Source organism: Erpetoichthys calabaricus, chromosome 1 (genome assembly GCF_900747795.2).
Source record: "Erpetoichthys calabaricus chromosome 1, fErpCal1.3, whole genome shotgun sequence".
Lineage (NCBI taxonomy): Eukaryota > Metazoa > Chordata > Cladistia > Polypteriformes > Polypteridae > Erpetoichthys > Erpetoichthys calabaricus.
Genome location: NC_041394.2, coordinates 327,032,478 through 327,050,033, shown reverse-complemented (window position 1 = coordinate 327,050,033; position 17,556 = coordinate 327,032,478). Strand labels below are relative to the sequence as shown.

The following is a 17,556-nucleotide window of genomic DNA, read 5'->3' as shown; positions in this document are numbered from 1 at the left end:
CTAATAAATAACAACAATAAAATACATAATAGTATTACTGATAGCTGCACCATTACTTCAAGGCTTCAAGCCCAGGTGCATTACACAGTATTCACCAAATTAAAATAAAATAAAACAAGTGCAACTTGGTGATGACATCTTACCAACTGTACCATCATTTAGGCAAACTGCATTAATATGGACCTTGCTTCAAGCTAAGCTATATACATAAGTAATAAAAACTGCAACTTGCATTTATAATGCTGTTTGTGGTATAGCCCTATGGAAACGCATTAGGGCCACTGTGAAGAAAAAAAAATATGGACACGGAAGAAAAAAACAAACTATATGTTGAGAATAAATTCGACATGTTGACTATGTTAAGATTAAAGTCGACATTTCCACTTTATTCTCATAGTTTATTTTATAATTAAAGTAGAATGTTGTAAACTAAACTTCATCCTAAAATTAATGTTTAATTTACTAGATTTTCTCTAACCCTGTCACAAGTTAATGCAGCACATCAAATACTTTGTGTTAAGTGTTCCCCGACCCAGTCGTTAATCACTATGCTTCTTAAACTGACTTCCTCTGCACTAACAGCAGGCGCCTGCAGCAATCACCACACAGATAAACATCTTTGTGAAATTAAAACTAGTTATTAACTTAGCCGACGGAGTGTTCAGAACTTTAAAAATATCTTCGTTATGCATGTTTAATTATGCCATCCATTTAGAGTTGCGCCCATCTCTGAACGAGTCGCCAGCACATCGCAGGATCAATACAAGCAAAACATACACTAGCAAGTACAAAAACAAGTATAACTTGGCTTGCAGTGTTATCCAGTAGTATAGAAACAGTATTTACACATCTGACCTTTTAAAACCAAAGTATCTCCAGGAAACGGACGTGATTCCTTTTTTTTTCGGCAAAACTTCTTCTGTGTCATTATGTTTAACTTTATCATCGGCTTCAGTTTCGGAATGCTCTCTGTCCATTTTCACCGTGCGGCATACCTATGCTACCGCCCACTATTTGGTGGTGTAGCAGTGAAAAAGAGCCCTAGTGCAACAAATCTGTGTTTAGCGGTGTAGCAATGAAAAGGTCCCTACTTGAACAGTTTCCCGCTGCGCCACGTTCCGAACGTCGTTTAGGCAATTTAAACCGGTGTTGCGGTATAAGAAAAATCCATATCATAAAAAAAATAAAAAACGGTTTTTGGTATGAACTGGTATACCGCCCAGCACTACGATGGACCCTCCTCTCCAGAACCCCCGAATAGACTTTTCCAGGGAGGCTGAGGAGTGTGATCCCTCTGTAGTTGGAACACACCCTCCGGTCCCCTTTCTTAAAGAGGGGGACCACCACCCCAGTCTGCCAATCCAGAGGCACTGTCCCTGATGTCCATGCGATGTTGCAGAGACGTGTCAACCAAGACAGCCCTACAACATCCAGAGCCTTGAGCTACTCCGGGCGTATCTCATCCACCCCCGGGGCCCTGCCACCAAGGAGTTTTTTGACCACCTCGGTGACCTCAGTCCCAGAGATGGGGGAGCCCACCTCCGAGTACCCAGGCTCTGCTTCCTCATTGGAAGGCATGTTAGTGGAATTGAGGAGGTCTTCGAAGTACTCCCCCCACCGACCCACAACGTCCCGAGTCGAGGTCAGCAGCACACCATCCCCACCATACACAGTGTTGACACTGCACTGCTTCCCCCTCCTGAGACGCCGGACGGTGCACCAGAATCTCCTCGAAGCCGTCCGAAAGTCGTTCTCCATGGCCTCCCCAAACTCCTCCCATGCCCGAGTTTTTGCCTCAGCAATCACCGAAGCCCCATTCCGCTTGGCCTTTCGGTACCTATCAGCTGCCTCCAGAGTCCCACAGGACAAAAGGGACTGGTAGGACTCCTTCTTCAGCTTGACGGCATCCTTCACCGCTGGTGTCCACCAACGGGTTCGGGGATTGCCGCCACGACAGGCACCGACTACCTTACGGCGACAGCTCCGGTCAGCCGCCTCAACAATAGAGGCACGGAACATGGCCCATTCGGACTCAATGTCCCCCACCTCCCTCGGGACATGGTCGAAGTTCTGCCGGAGGTGGGAGTTGAAGCTACTTCTGACAGGGGGCTTTGCCAGACATTCCCAGCAGACCCTCACAACACGTTTGGGCCTACCAGGCCTGACCGGTATCCTCCCCCACCATCGGAGGCAACTCACCACCAGGTGGTGATCAGTTGACAGCTCCGCCCCTCTCTTCACCCGAGTGTCCAAGACATGTGGCCGCAAGTCCGACGACACGACCACAAAGTCGATCATCGAACTGAGGCCTAGGGTGTCCTGGTGCCAAGTGCACATATGAACACCCCTATGCTTGAACATGGTGTTCGTTATGGACAATCTGTGACGAGCACAGAAGTCCAATAACAAAACACCACTCGGGTTCAGATCGGGATGGCCATTCCTCCCAATCATGCCCTTCCAGGTCTCACTGTCATTGCCCACGTGAGCATTGAAGTCTCCCAGCAGTACGAGGGAGTCCCCAGAAGGTGTGCCCTCCAGCACCCCCTCCAGGGACTCCAAAAAGGGTGGGTACTCCGAACTGCTGTTCGGTGCATACTCACAAACAACAGTTAGGACCCGTCCCCCCACCCTAAGGCGGAGGGAGGCTACCCTCTCGTCCACTGGGGTAAACCCCAATATACAGGCTCCAAGTCGGGGGGCAATAAGTATGCCCACACCCGCTCGGCGCCTCTCACCGGGGGCAACTCCAGAGTGGTAGAGAGTCCAGCCCCTCACAAGGATATTGGTTCCAGAGTCCAAGCTGTGCGTCGAGGTGAGCCCGATTTATATCTAGCCGGAACCTCTCGACCTCGCACACTAGCTCAGGCTCCTTCCCCTTCAGAGAGGTGACATTCTACGTCCCAAGAGCCAGCTTCTGTAGCCAAGGATCGGACCGCCAAGGTCCCCGCCTTCGGCCAACACCCAACTCACACTGCACCCGACCTCCTTGGCCCCTCCCATAGGTGGTGAACCCATGGGAAGCCAAAGGAAGCATTATTGGAATAATGCAGGTTCTTCACGTCTATTGCTGCAAATTTTAAGGGGGTAAGAAATAAAGTAATTCAACTGAACTGTTGACTAAAGAATGAGGTCCACTAACATCTTAATAGAAAGCAAACCAAGAATATTTTGGAGAAAATAATCCTGAGAGAAGCCGTATTGCTCTTCTGAATATGGCAGAGATTTCCCAGAGGAGCCATTTTCACAGGAACACAACGACTTGTACTGAATGTGGTAAACAATTCTACAGAGACTTGATAGGCACAAAAAAAACTCATAAATGTATGAAAAAAAAACATAGATAAACTTGAAATTATATTCTGAATTCCAACCTTGGGGTTAGACAAAGAGGGCTTATGCAGAAAATGTGCTATTTCTTAAACATAGCGATTCTAAAATTAGAGTATCCATCCATCCATCCATTTTCCAACCCGTAGTAAATGTTGTCAATTTAAGATAAAAATCTTACATTACCATCACTTAAGAAAAAAAAAGTTTAGGCCAGTCTTGAGAATACCTTGGATAAAGTAGCACAAAGAAAGATCAGGAAGAATAACAAATTCTGGAAAACCAAAAAGTGAAAGGCACTAGAATGGTTATGTGATTTTTATTTGTGTGTGTAACATTTATTTATCCACTCCTGCATGAAATATAAAGGTGCTTAAATATTTGATGCCAAAGTAAAAAAATATTGTGGAAGTGTAAGTCACAAGAGACTGCTCTGTTTAGTGTTTGGTAAAGCAGCAACATATTGAACAAAAGCCTGATATTGTTCCAAAAAGTCTTACAGGTTAAGGTTGAGCAGAATGTCCATTTTGATTCTTACTGACTTTAAGAAAGGGATTCAACTGAGTAATTTAAAAAGTGAAACAACGAGCTCTGTCTGGAAAATCGCATAGAAAGATCATCTGTTAGTGCTAAGGTACACTCTGGTTATTTTGGTGTGAGCACAAATGCACATGAATACTCCAAACCATGAGAGAGGCTGAAAATATACCAAATCTACTACTGTTTAAAACATTGGAGACTGTGTGACCTACACTTGCAGAAGTCACATTGATTTGGTGGCTCTTCTGTGTCCTTTGCTTCTCCTCCTTTCCTTCAGAATCCTCACACTGCATTACTTGTATTGCAAAGTAATTTCTACTCACCCTGCACTCTGAATAATCAAGTGGATTCTGCAAATCGCAATGTGAACCTGCTAGTCCAATGATACAGGTACTCTAGCGGAGTCAGCACAATCTACAGAATTCAGTAAAGCAGTGATTGCCGATTTCATAGAAAATATATAATTATTTGTATTTCTACAGCTCACTGCAATGCAGAACAGCATTCAGCAAAGTTTTCAAATGGGACTGGGTGATATTGAAAGCTGAGTAGAAAATTTTTTTTCAAGATGTCCGCAGTATTGTGAATACCCTGAACCAAGATGAGGATCAGATCCGATCACTCATATTCAAAGTTTCCTTTTTAACTGCATAACTCACTCTTGGGTGATAGAGTTGGGCACTGCAATGTATGCATCATTGGAATAAAGGAAATTTTGTGCCAGGATCTATCTTGCCTGAGGCCATTGACCTTAAAATACCTAAATCATAACAATCTTGAAGCTGGAAAATTCTAAGTCTTTCATATGAAGATCCCCGCATATATCCATTTGCCAACTGCTCCTCCTCAACTGCAGCGGTAATGAAGTCAATGCAGCCTGCTGTTCGGTGAGCACAAGTGACAGGGCTGTGCCCATTCCTCATTTGTCCAATTCATCTTAAATTGTCTCACATTTCAGAGAGCATCACCTTTGATGATCCTAATCAAGCATGAAAGCTATAGCAATTTTCAATTTACTGGAACTTTTCTCTTGTGAGCCGCTTCATGTCAATCTTGACTGCATCATCAAACACACGTGGAAAGTTTGTGCCATCAGGCTTCTCATGCTGACAAACAGTTTAAATTTGCTGAGCTCTTGGGCCTTAATATTGTACAGTGTGGTGCTTCTGTTAGGCTTTGGTTTGAACTTTAACTTTCTCAGTCTCTTTTTTTTAACAAGAGTGTGAGTGCTTTGTACATCTTTATTTCCATGATGCATTGTGCCATGAAGCGGAAGCACTAGTTGAGATGCCGTGCTGCCTTATTGAATGACTTTTCTGCCATCTACTGCCTTATTTCTTTCTCCTTGATACTTTTGAAGGAAGCGTCTGTTATTAGCCCTTCATTGCGCCATTATGCATGTGCATGTTTTGATGTTTATTTTTAAGGGGTGATATGGATTTTGTAACGATTTTCAGTTTCCTTTTTTCTTTTCTCTCTTTGGATGTTTTATGCTAAATGTAGTTATATTTAAGGGGGTGTGGTGGGGGGGGGTTTGGTTGATTCCCACTTTCTACCTTGTCATCTGTATTTTATACATTTACCATTCTGGCTTTTGTAATTTCAATGGTTTGTGTTTAATTTACTTGTCTCCATTAAATACATGACAAGTCCTTATTTTCCATGTTTTATTTTGTCCTATGCAGCCCTGGCAGGATGTGAGAAGACTGCTTGTGTTGAGGCCCTTTTGGATTTATTGCATCTAGAGTTGCAGTGCAATATTTTTTTTTTCTCTCCCTATCTGGTGGTTTATCGTTTTACATTTCTACGTTCTGCCATTTCATTTCTGTTTTCTGATTTTGTCTTCACCACATGTGAATGGCTAATGTAACTCTCACAACTTTGAATGTTCATGGCTTGGAGTCCAATACTAAACCCAACCAGAATTTGGCCTGTTTCTGCAGCTGACATTGTTAATTTTGGTTTGCTTCAGCAACATACCTTTTGGTTAAGCATGTACCGATGTACAATCGCTGCTGAATTGCTTAGCCTCTTGCAATATGTCTCCTAGCACACTTTCCGTTTATTTGCAGGAAATCTCCTTTTTTTTAATGTTACAATGTTTGAATTGACTGCAACATGGAATAGTGGTGCATTCAGGACCTCTATTTTAAATTGGCTATGGACAAGCTCCACAATGGGTTGCCATTTCCCTTTCACTATTTCCTTCACAAACTGTTATCATCATACCTCCACTCCAGGGCTATTTTTGTTCATACAAAGCTGTGTGGATGGGATTGTGTGTGGGCTTGTGGTCACCTTGTGAGATGTAATTAAGGACAGAGAACAATCCCAAGCATACAAGGCTGGAGAGTAAAATGCTAAGGAGGCCATTGTGTATGCCCTCATATCTACTGAGTACACTTCCACCCGGATTAAGTCACAGGTGAGAGTAAATTTGTATGTTTTAAGTAGCCTGCTGTTGCTTGAGAAGTTTCACTTTTATGGCTTCATGCACATTCAGTTGAAAATTGACAAACAAAATCGTCAGGAGTTCCAGAATTCAAATTCAGCCTATCAACCCATGAAAATCTACTTATCCAGCAATTGTAGAGTTAGCCGTTTCAAAAGATTTAAACATATAGCTCTTCAAAAAACCGAGCTACTGCATAGGCCGTGACAGACAAGCAAAAGTCCAACATATTTATATGCCATTGTGGCTTTAACAGAAGTTCAATAAATAGATAAATACACACAAACACACCCAAATGACCAAATAGAAAGAAAATTTTAATAAGAAGAAAATATCTGACTTTGTAGTCCCAGTGAGGCATTATGCAGACATATTGCTGTTCATATAAAGGAGCCCCAGTAGCGTTTCTTGACACATTTGTGCTGAATGATTAATTTACTGAATGTCCTCAGTCTTGTTATGTCAGAGAGAGGATGTGCAGTATTGTTCATAATGGCACTACGTTTTGTTTTCGTTCTCTACTTCGCTACGACCTCCAGCGGGTCCAGAGTGCTTCTTATACCTGAACCTTCCCTTTAAATTGGCTTGCTGATTTTGTGGGCCTCTCTTGAAGTGATGTCAATTGTCCAGTATAGCACAGAGTAGAAAATCCCACTGGTCATCAGAGTTTTAGGTGATGTGAGGGATGTCACTTCTCACATAAATGGAGCTCAGTGTCCTGAGGAAAAAGAGTCTCCTCTCCCGTTCCTTATACAGTTCCTCAGTGTTACAAGACTAGTCCAACCTGTCATTGATGTGGACCACCTCTACATCCACTCATTGCATAGTAATCAGACATAGAGGCTCTTTAGTGCAGTGAAAGTCAAACAGTTTTTTTGGTTTAAAAAAGTTCACCTCTGTTATAGCACATCTTTATTTGAAAACAAATAGTGTCAGATCGGGGGGAGCATGAATGCGACTGAGAGAATAAAACTGAAGAAAAAAAAAACGCTAACCTTTACAAGTATCATACATTTATAATAGTAGGAATAAGAGCAGCTCAGTACTCAAAACGTTTATTTTGAGACGCGGGGGAGCTCGAACCGCCGACCCTTTGAATAGGAGTCTGCAGTTCTTACTGCTGTACTACCAAAGACACCACGATATCTGCCCACACTAACCTAATTTCTTTTTCTTCGGTTATAGTGTTGAATAAAGGCGCACTTGTTCTGTTATATTTATACCTTTTGTGAAAGTGCTTATTTGATATTTGGACTTCAAAGTCTTCACACATTATACACTTTATGTCTACATTTTGTTGTTAGTACTAAAACATGGAAAAAGTTTCTTTTAGGTATGTGTTCAACATTTTTTGCATTTCCTGTCATCCTACACTTGCATACATACAGTAGATCTTTGTAGACACGGAACACACATGAAATGCATGTATTCCAAATAATGATATATTTTTTTTAGCCTATACAGCTCTAGGTACTACCTCACTCCCTGATAAACCAGACTTGAGCTGTGAGAGCGATTTTTGCCATTTCTGTGGCGATGGGATAGCAGGCTGCTTTCTGCTTTTGCTTATTGACACATATACAAGACAAAAGACGCTGACGGAGAGGTGTGACCGCATTTAAGGTGGGCCGAATTTACGAGTAGCTGCAGCCTTTTATGATTCAGTGTTGTTTGCCTGGGTGTCTGCTCTACTCGTTTTTATTTGTCATTATTAAGATACAATGAAAGGGGATAACTGCATATAGAGAGGGTAAAATATAATGAAAGCAACAAAAGAGAGTTAAGCATTTACATCAATAGCAATAGCAGAAATATTTCTAAATTTCTTGTAAATGTAAAAATCATGTCTCTGTGCTTTCTTAATGTAGAATTCTAGAAGAGAAAGAAAAATACCAGCTAATTAATTGATCGATGTTATCAGTTGTTGTCACTGATTATAAATCTGGTTTGAACAAAAACCTGCAGCCACACTGGGCCCCCAGAACCGACTTTGAGACCCCCTGCTCTACACTTCAGGGTGCTATATAACCTGACATAGTGTTAGCCTTCTGTGGAAATCAGATTAAACCCTTGTTTGGTGTCCTGTTAAAAAGGAAACTTGCTATATTACCTGTTGGGTTTGTGCAGTCTCTCTCTCGCTTATATTTAAAGGTTAAAGTTGCTAAAAGTTTAAGCAATATATAAATTATTGTAATTGTACTGTTATTGTATCAAAGCAAAGTGCTTAGTGAAATCTTCTTTGAAAGTAGTAAGCTGTAGCATGAAGCATGTATCAAGTGTTTAGCTAAGAATAAATTGCAGATGCTCTTGCTGTCAAGTTAGCTGACAGCTTCTGCAGGGCCCGGTCAACACAAAATAGGAACTTGGTAAGCAGAGGAAGAAGCTGTTTCCTCTGTCTCTAAGAAAGAAATTGTACCATCTCAGTAACAGCACTTTTGCATATACTAACTGACCTTCCAGTTTAAAATGGATGGAGTTAGACTACTGAGAAATGAGGTGCAAAGGTCACTGACCATTGTCAGTTAGGACCATTTAGGGTATTGCCGGTCTGCCATATCCAGTTATCAAACTGAATGTAACCAACAATGTTTAAAGGTCTTTTGCTTATGCAGTGAGTTCCTTGGAACTTTAATGTAACTAATAGTGTATAAAAGAGCACGGCACCATTTCATTTTAGTCATACTTTTTGCCACCTTGGTGTGCGTTTCTCTGAGAAATGCTGCCTCTTCCATGCATGACTCGGAAAATTAAAGAGGACTGATTGACGCTTCCTCCTACCTCTGTTAATTACCTCAAACTATACGAAGAGAAAGGGGGTACACCCAGGGAGCGTGGCAGTCATTTATTCCACACTTCTCAATGGCTTCTGAACACTGGCAATTTATAGTCCACTAGAATTCCTAAATCCTCCTCATAAGCTGTACTTTCAATTTTCAGACCTCCCATTGTGTATTTAGAATGAACATTTTTACTTCCTATGTGTAATACTTTACATTTACTTACGTTAAATTTCATCTGCCACAATGCTGTCCAAGTCCCTTTTTTGATTCAACAGATTCTAGATTATCTGCCAATCCACCTAGCTCTGTATTATCTACTAACTTAACCAGCATGTTACTTACGTATAAATTTGGATAGGGATATATTAAAAATCGCTGCAGCCCTAGTACTGACCCGTGTGGAACACTCACTCTTAACATCAGCCAATTCTGATGAGGTTCCCATCTACACACATCACCCTGAACTCCCACTTCTTTTAGTTTGATGCCCAACCTCTCATGTGGCACCTTATCAAATGCTTTCTGAAAGTCCAGATAAATAATATCATCTGCTCCACTTTGATTGTATCCTTTTGTTGCTTCCTCCTAGAATTCTAGCATGTTAGTTAAACACGACCTCCCTCTTCTGAACCCTTGCTAACTGTTCAGTAAAACTCTTGTGCTTGCCAAGTGTTGCTCAATCTTATCCTTAATAATTCCTTCCATTAATTAATTTTCATGTTAGGCATGTTAAGCTTACTGGCATATAGTTGTTTGGATCTGCCCAGTTAACCTTTTTATATAACTGGATAATATTTGTCATGTTCCAGTCCTTCAGAATTTACCCAGTTTGCAATGACTTCCTAAAAATGTGTCAAGGGTTTATTTATGTATTCACTTATCTCCTTAAAAGCTTGAGGGTAAATATCTGGTCCAGGTGATTTGTTTGATTTCAGCCTATTTAATCTAAGTAGCACTTCTCTCTCTATGATGTCCAAATCACTTTTTACCTTCTTAGATATCCCTGTTACTGTTGGGATGTTATCTACTTCCTCACTTGTGAAGACCTCAGATAAATGCGAGAATAGTGCATCCATTATTTCACTGTCTGTACTTTTTAATTCTGATTTTCTATTTCTGAAGCACTTCCTCTCCTTCTCGACTGCTCTTTTACTACTAAAATACTGTAGTACTAGGGTGTTGTACCGTGTTAGCCATTATGAATGTAGAGAAAAGCCAAGCAAAATGACACCTTTTATTGGCTAACTAGAAAGATTACAATATGCAAGTTTTCGAGGCAACTCAGGCCCCTTCTTCAGGCATCATGATTACATCTTGCCTGAAGAAGGGGCCTGAGTTGCCTCGAAAACTTGCATATTGTAATCTTTCTAGTTAGCCAATAAAAGGTGTCATTTTGCTTGGCTTTTCTCTACTAAAATACTGAAAGAATCTCTTAGGGTCTTCTTTCGCCTTAATTGCTGTATTCCTCTCCAACTGTCTTTAAGTCTCCCTGATATTCTTTTTACTGGTTTCCCTCCTGTTCCCATATGGCCTGTGATTCTTATTGGACTTTTTAGTCTTATATGCCTTGTTCAGCTGTGTTGTGTGTGTGTGTGTGTTTTCATTTTGTACTAATTCCAAATTTAGGTATGCACCTGTACTGCATTATATGTAAAATGGTTTTTAAACCTTCTCCACTGCTCCTTGACCATCTCCACACTTAAAAACTTATCCCTGTCTATCTTCTTTAGACTTTGCTGCATCTGCTCAAAATTTGCCCTACCAAATTAAATTTAATATTTTTATTTTTTGTTTCCGCAATCTTCCAAAACACTGACAACTGTATTATATTCTGGTCAACTGACCCTGCTTGTTCAATCACCTCTACACCCTCAGTTCTATCCTGATTATTACAAAATATTAAATCCAGACAGGCTTCACCCCATGTTGGTGTTTAAATAAAAAACGGTCCCTGATTACTTCTTAAAAACTAATGCTCTTGTGCTCTGCTGCTTGCAAGTGTTATACCAGTTAATATTCATGTAGTTAAAGTACCCCCTGACTATAATATCCCTCTGTAAACCTGCCTTTTTAACATTACTAAAAAGAAGTGCATTGAAATTACTGTCTACATTGGGTGGTCTATAATGCACTCCTAAAATAAGACCTCTTTCCTTCATGCTTTCCAGGTGAAGCCACATGTCCACACTAAGATGGGACTCATCTTCCCACTGAAGAGAACTTAAATTCTGTTTGACATAAACAACAAACCCACCTCCTTTTCTGTTCTGTCTATCCTTCCTAAAAATGTGTATCCCTCTGTTATATTCTTCCCTCTCTGGTATTTAGCCAGGTTTCTGTTATTGCTATATTGTCATCATTTTGCTCTGCTACATACAACTCCAACTCACCTTTTTGTTTTTGTTACTCCTGCATGACATTGTAAAGTACTCTTAAAATGCATTTATTTAATGTAGGCTAGTAGCACATGTGATTGTTTTATCACTGTTATTATTGAATATTGCTTGCTGTTGCAAAATACTTAATTTACTGTACAAGATATTTGATGACTTTTGATTAAAGTAACTAGGAAGTATAAAAATCTCCCAATTATCAATCCATTTTGTTAACCTGCTTTTCTAGGGCAGGGTTGCAGGGAACTGAAGCCTATCTAAGCACGCATCGGGCTCATGACAGGAACTGGACGCTAGCCTATCACGGGGTGAACAGATTTTCATACAAACACACGCACTAGTGACAATTTCTCAATACCAATTCACCAAGCCTGCATATCCTTAGACTGTGGGAGTAACCTCACACACACAGACAGAAGAAGAACCTGCAACCTCCCAGGATGTGAACTTGTGGACGCTGAAGTCGGAAACAATGGGAGACAAACACCAGTTTAAAGTAAAAAGCAATTTCTTTATTCTTGGTGAGTGAAAGAGACTGCCGCCCTCAACCCCCACCAAACCCGACCCCCCCCCAGCTCAGTGCCACTGACAGGTCAAATCAGACCATCAGCAGCCTTACATGGGACCTCCCTCTATATACCTAGTTTGTGTATTAATAAAAAAAATATATATGGCAGTTCATTTTGAAGTTATACATAAGTTATAATAGCTTGTGACTCCCTGAATTGGAATGTGTACATTGCTTCTTTCAGATAAAGAGGTTATCAGGGCACTCACAGTTTTAAGAAATATGCTCCAATAGTTTTAAGCAAGAATTCAGAAACTGTCACATTGATTTATAATATCACAGGGTGTTCTGTTAGTATCAAGAGGTCAGCATTTTCTCATAAAAGAATGCAAGTTAGTCTCCTAATTCTGTGCACAAGCTCAATTCTTTTTCTACATAAATGAAGTACAAATCATATAGAAGTAATAAATTATATAGTTCTTTGCAGCATGATTAATACAAAATACAGTCCTTGGTATGTATGAGGTAACTACTTATAATCAATACAGTTAATGTTTTTTCTTTCTCAATTCTCAATTTCTCAATTCTGTGCACATTAAATAATCAGACTTCTGCATCATCATAGTTGGGAAAGAGTTCGGGAAAGGGGTCTGGGGATGGAAGAAAAGGTGTGTACTGGGAGTCAGGGTCAGCGCTGAGGAGATGAGCCCTAGTAATGGAGGCGTTAATAAACCTTTGTAGAAGGGCTGTGATGCATGGGATAAGACAGCAACCCAAGATTATGAAAACTGCCAGAGAAATAAGGACAGTTATGAAAATAGTTTTAATCCAACCAGCACAAGAACTGAACCAATCTTGGAAGAGATCATTGAAAGAGTCAGGTGTTCCTGAGTTTTTCGCTTATTCTATAGACAGGGAAGTGAGTCAAGCTAGGGCACGGGTGACAGAACCGTCAGGGGCAGTGTTATTAGGAATAAAAGTTCAGTAACTGTTGCTGAACACAACACACACAATCCTCACTTTTCTGTAGGAGCATTTCTAGCGTGTACTTCCTGACATTAAGATACACTTGAAAGGGCAACCAGGAAAGTTATGTGCATCCTTTAAAATATCACAATTAAAAAAGTTATTTGGAAGGGATACAACCAGGAGATAGGGTTTAGCAGTGGCACATGCATAACAAGAATCTGTTCTTAATTGTGTAACAGTAACGTTCAACCACTTATATCGCAGATTATCCTCTAAGAAAAAGGGAATAATCCCTTGACAGAGTCCCAACACAGAAAGTCCAAAAAATAGCAACAGCTTAATGATTCAGTCCACTTTTTACAGTGAGAGACGTGCATTCAAGAAAGGAGTCCTTCAACCTTCACGGCATGTGGGGTGCTAAGCAACACCTGGAATGGTCCTTTCCACCTGGGCTGGTGCCAGTGTTTTCGCCGTGTGTCTCTAATGAGAGCCCAAGTCCCAATTGGTATTGAAATGTACGTGTCAGGTAATGAGGTAGTTCACCACGTTTCCCTCACTTGTTCATGCACTCTTATCTGTAAGGCACTACACAGACCTGAAAGAAAAGATGCAAGATCATTGTTGACCATGTGGAGGGTAATTTTGAAAGCACATTAGCATGGGGCAGCCAGTAAGAATCTCCAACGGTGAGAGTCTTATTTGGCAATGAGTCCTTCCCTGCAGACCAGCCAGAGCCAAAGGCAATGCATTAGGCCAAGATAGGCCTATTTGTTCAAAGATGTTTGCCAATTTAAATTTCAAGGTGGAATACAGGTGCTGGTCATAAAATTAGAATATCATGACAAAGTTGATTTATTTCAGTAATTCCATTCAAAAAGTGAAACTTGTATATTAGATTCATTCATTACACACAGACTGATGTATTTCAAATGTTTATTTCTTTTAATGTTGATGATTATAACTGACAACTAATGAAAGTCCCAAATTCAGTATCTCGGAAAATTAGAATATCAATTAAGACCAATGCATAAAAAGGATTTTTAGAAATGTTGGCCAACTGAAAGGTATGAACGTGAAAAGTATGAGCATGTACAGCACTCAATATTTAGTTGGGGTTCCTTTGGCCTGGATTGCTGCAGCAATGCGGCGTGGCATGGAGTCGATCAGTCTGTGGCACTGCTCAGGTGTTATGAGAGCCCATGTTGCTCTGATAGTGGCCTTCAGCTCTTCTGAATTGTTGGGTCTGGTATATTGCATCTTCCTCTTCACAATACCGGCCTTAAGCGAAAAAAGATATTGTGTACAAGGTAAATGGAAGGATGACTTTGGGAGAATGACCAAGGGTTCAACATTCAGACAAAATATTATTTCCCTTGTACCCAGAGAGATGAGTGGAGCGAATCTAACTAAAAGATTTGAAGGGTAAACAGCATGGGTATAAGTGGAGAGGTGGAAGATGAATGACAGAGCGATCAGGTTACAGGTACAACTCATCCTACTGCAATTTTCTTAACAGATCTATCTGGGGAGGACCAAATATTAGGTCCCACATACTTCCAATTCTCCCCTTCCTGACATGCTAATACCCATTGTCTCACATTATGCCACTGAAAGCGAGCAGATTTAGCAATGGGGATATGTGGGATAGAACCACTCCAGAAGAAATGCAGTTGTTCTGACAAAAAAGAGATACTGCTCCAGCCAGTTCTGCTGAGATATAACAGTTCGTTATGCAAATAGTCTCTTTTTCTGACAGTAGCAGCTAAAAAGTCAGAGAGCCAGACTTCACCATAATACAGTCCAAAAATTATGCAATACAGTAAAAAGATTTTGAATAGTGTAATCCACGAGGAACCCAGGACAGCAGAGATTGTTGGTATTTTGAGAAAAAACATGAACAATCAAGGCAGCATACAAGCATGTAATGGTGGTGGTCAGTGCAAGTGTGGTTTGTTGTTCTGATGTGACCTTCACTCCCTTTTTGGTAACTGAGATGCAAAGGCACAGGTGGGCCATCAAGTCTTGTCCAAACAAGTTCACTTGGCATTAGAGGGCTGATATATTTTGCATTTATTTGTGCTTTTAACTGTCCACTAAACACTGAACTGGCTACTATCAACCCTCTGTCGTCCCAGAGTCTCATTCCATTACCCTCTCACATCATTTCAGCTTGGAATTAGCTTCATTCTAAGGACCTGAATCCATTCTGCACCATTTGGCTTATACATATCATCTAACTGTTTCTCAGGCCATCACGAACTGGTTCAGCAATTCCTGCACCACCTCTTTTAATTCTTGCAGGTCCCAGTTCCTTTGCACCATAAAGGTGGGACGGTTTTAATCTGAGTCCGGCTGTTGTACATTATATTGCGGAAAGGGCACTTGTATTAATGGTGCTTGAAATTCCATCCTTTCATGTTCATGTTTGACCCTGAGGGGTCAGAATCGGGGCTTATGAGGCATCCATTTCCTTTGAGCCGTGTCTTTGTGCCGCAGTACTTGCTTGCACCGATCGTAACTGAGGTCTGTGGTGATCTCTACCCTCTCCCTCTTCTTCATCCCTTTCTGGCTGAAACTGTTCATTTTAGAAATCATCGAGACCATCTTCTTTCCTCCCTCATTAATTCCTCCAGCTGCCCCAAGCAGTGGTGATGAACTATTGTCCTCAAAGGGAGTTTAAATGCATGCTGTCACTAAATCAAGGTATAATCTGTTGTTCTTCGTTTTTATTTATATTATTTTTATTTACTTATTCTTCCTTCTTTTGTCCGGACTTTTGGGATGTTTCTTGCATTATCAAGAACAATTTTTGTTTTTCTGCTATAAGTTTCATTTGGTTTTGCAGTCCCTCATTGCACTTCTGCATCACTTTCAAGGCTCTGTCTTTAAGTATCAATTCCCATCTATCAAACATTTCCATTTTATATGGCCCTCGACTACAGCACCCTTGTGCATTTCTATATACAATCTTCCTAACTTTCTGTATTTCACTTATATCACCAGGACCTTCTACTGGCCACCTGCCCCAGCTTCCACCTCTCCCTTCGAATTACGAGACTACTTAAGACTCCGTCTCATTCCAAGAGGTGCTCATATCGTTATGTTCCTGGTACCTCTCCTGGACGGTAAAGCAGTTGTGCTCACCGGTCACCGATCTTATTCCTCTCTGCAATTCGCACCTTCACTCAGGTTCCCGACAGGAGGGGAACTGTTCAGGTGCCAAATAAACTGTGGAAGTAACACCCAAGGAAGACGGAAATAGTTTAGTCAATTAGTCTTTATTCAGTCACAGATGAGTATGTGGATTCATGCTTTGCAAAGCAGAAGAGACAAGTTTTCTGATTTCAGTCGACTTTAATATTCAATTTCCTCCCTCCGAAAATAATCCTTCCAACAGGGACTTTTGGTGTCCCAAAGGAGTTTTAACTGGTTTACTATTAGTTTTCCCCATGGTCAGTGAGTTTTCCGCACTCTTTTTGCTAAACCAGCCCCAATTGTCGCTTCACTCCCGGTCCCTCCTGTGCCCCGGTCCACCCGGGACGATCAACCTGATTAGCGAACTAACAGTCTCACCCGAAGGCTGCTGGTTACCGCTGTTTAGGTGATCGATTCCCAGAGTGACCTGTTGAGTTCAGGATATAACCAGACCGTTAGAGCAAAGAGTCTCGCCCTCCCGCAATAGTGCTTTTTCCCGATCACAAAATGTTTGGTTATTTATCTATTCTTCCCACTCCCTTCCTTTATTTTGCTTTTAAGCCTCTAAGAGACTACTTCTTCGTTTCCTATGGAGTGTACTAACTCACGTCCTTAACATTCATAATCTTTACACTGTTTTATTTCCGAGAGCTTATCTATACATTCCGGTCCACTCACTGCCCGGTTTCTTTTCCCTGGTCGGACTCCCTCGGTCTACTCACCAAGATTTTTTCCTCCTGTCTGGAAGTTCCCAGTTCACTCAACTTTCAGAAAAATCAGAGGAGGACAAGGGCTCCCCATGCGGGACTCCCCAGAGGCAGGCCAGTCCTAACTTTTTCCGGAGCTGGTCCTCCCGATCCGGTCGGAATTGGTCCTTTCGCTGGTCCTCTGGATGATCCCGCTGCAGGAGTCACTTGGCCGTCTCTGTCCCCGTACGGGCTACCAAAAACTGTGGACACTGAAGTTGGAAACAACAGGAGACAAACACCAATTTAAAGTAAAAATCGATTTATTTATTCTTGGTGAGTCAGAGACTACCCCCCCCGCCCCCCTAAGCTCAGTGCCACCGACTGGTCAGATCAGACCACCTGCAGCCTAACGTGGGGCCTCCCTCTATATACCTAGTTTGTGTATTAATAAAAAAAAATATATATGGCAGTTCATTTTGAGGTTATATATAAATTATGATAGCTTGCGACTCCCTGAATTGGGATGTGTACATTGCTTTTTTCAGATCAAGAGGATATCAGGGCACTCAACAGTTTTAAGAAATATACTCGAATGGTTTTAAGCAAGAATTCAGAAACTGTCACATTGATTTATAATATCACAGGGTGTTCTGTTAGTATCAAGAGGTCAGCATTTTCTCATAAAAGAATGCAAGTTAGT

General features: G+C 41.1%; 1 protein-coding gene across 5 annotated transcripts in view; it reads left to right on the top strand.

Annotated features, from left to right (window-relative positions):
- LOC114664587 (gastrula zinc finger protein XlCGF57.1-like) overlaps window positions 1–17,556 on the top strand; it is a 536,731-nt gene that overhangs the window by 86,180 nt on the left and 432,995 nt on the right. The window contains exon 4 of one of the 5 annotated variants that reach the window (XR_007934536.1): window positions 3,054–4,583. The exons of the other annotated variants lie outside the window; for them this stretch is intronic. The gene's annotated coding sequence lies outside the window, so the exon portion shown is untranslated. Of the gene's footprint in view, window positions 1–3,053; window positions 4,584–17,556 lie in introns of those variants that run through there. 5 annotated transcript variants of the gene reach the window in all.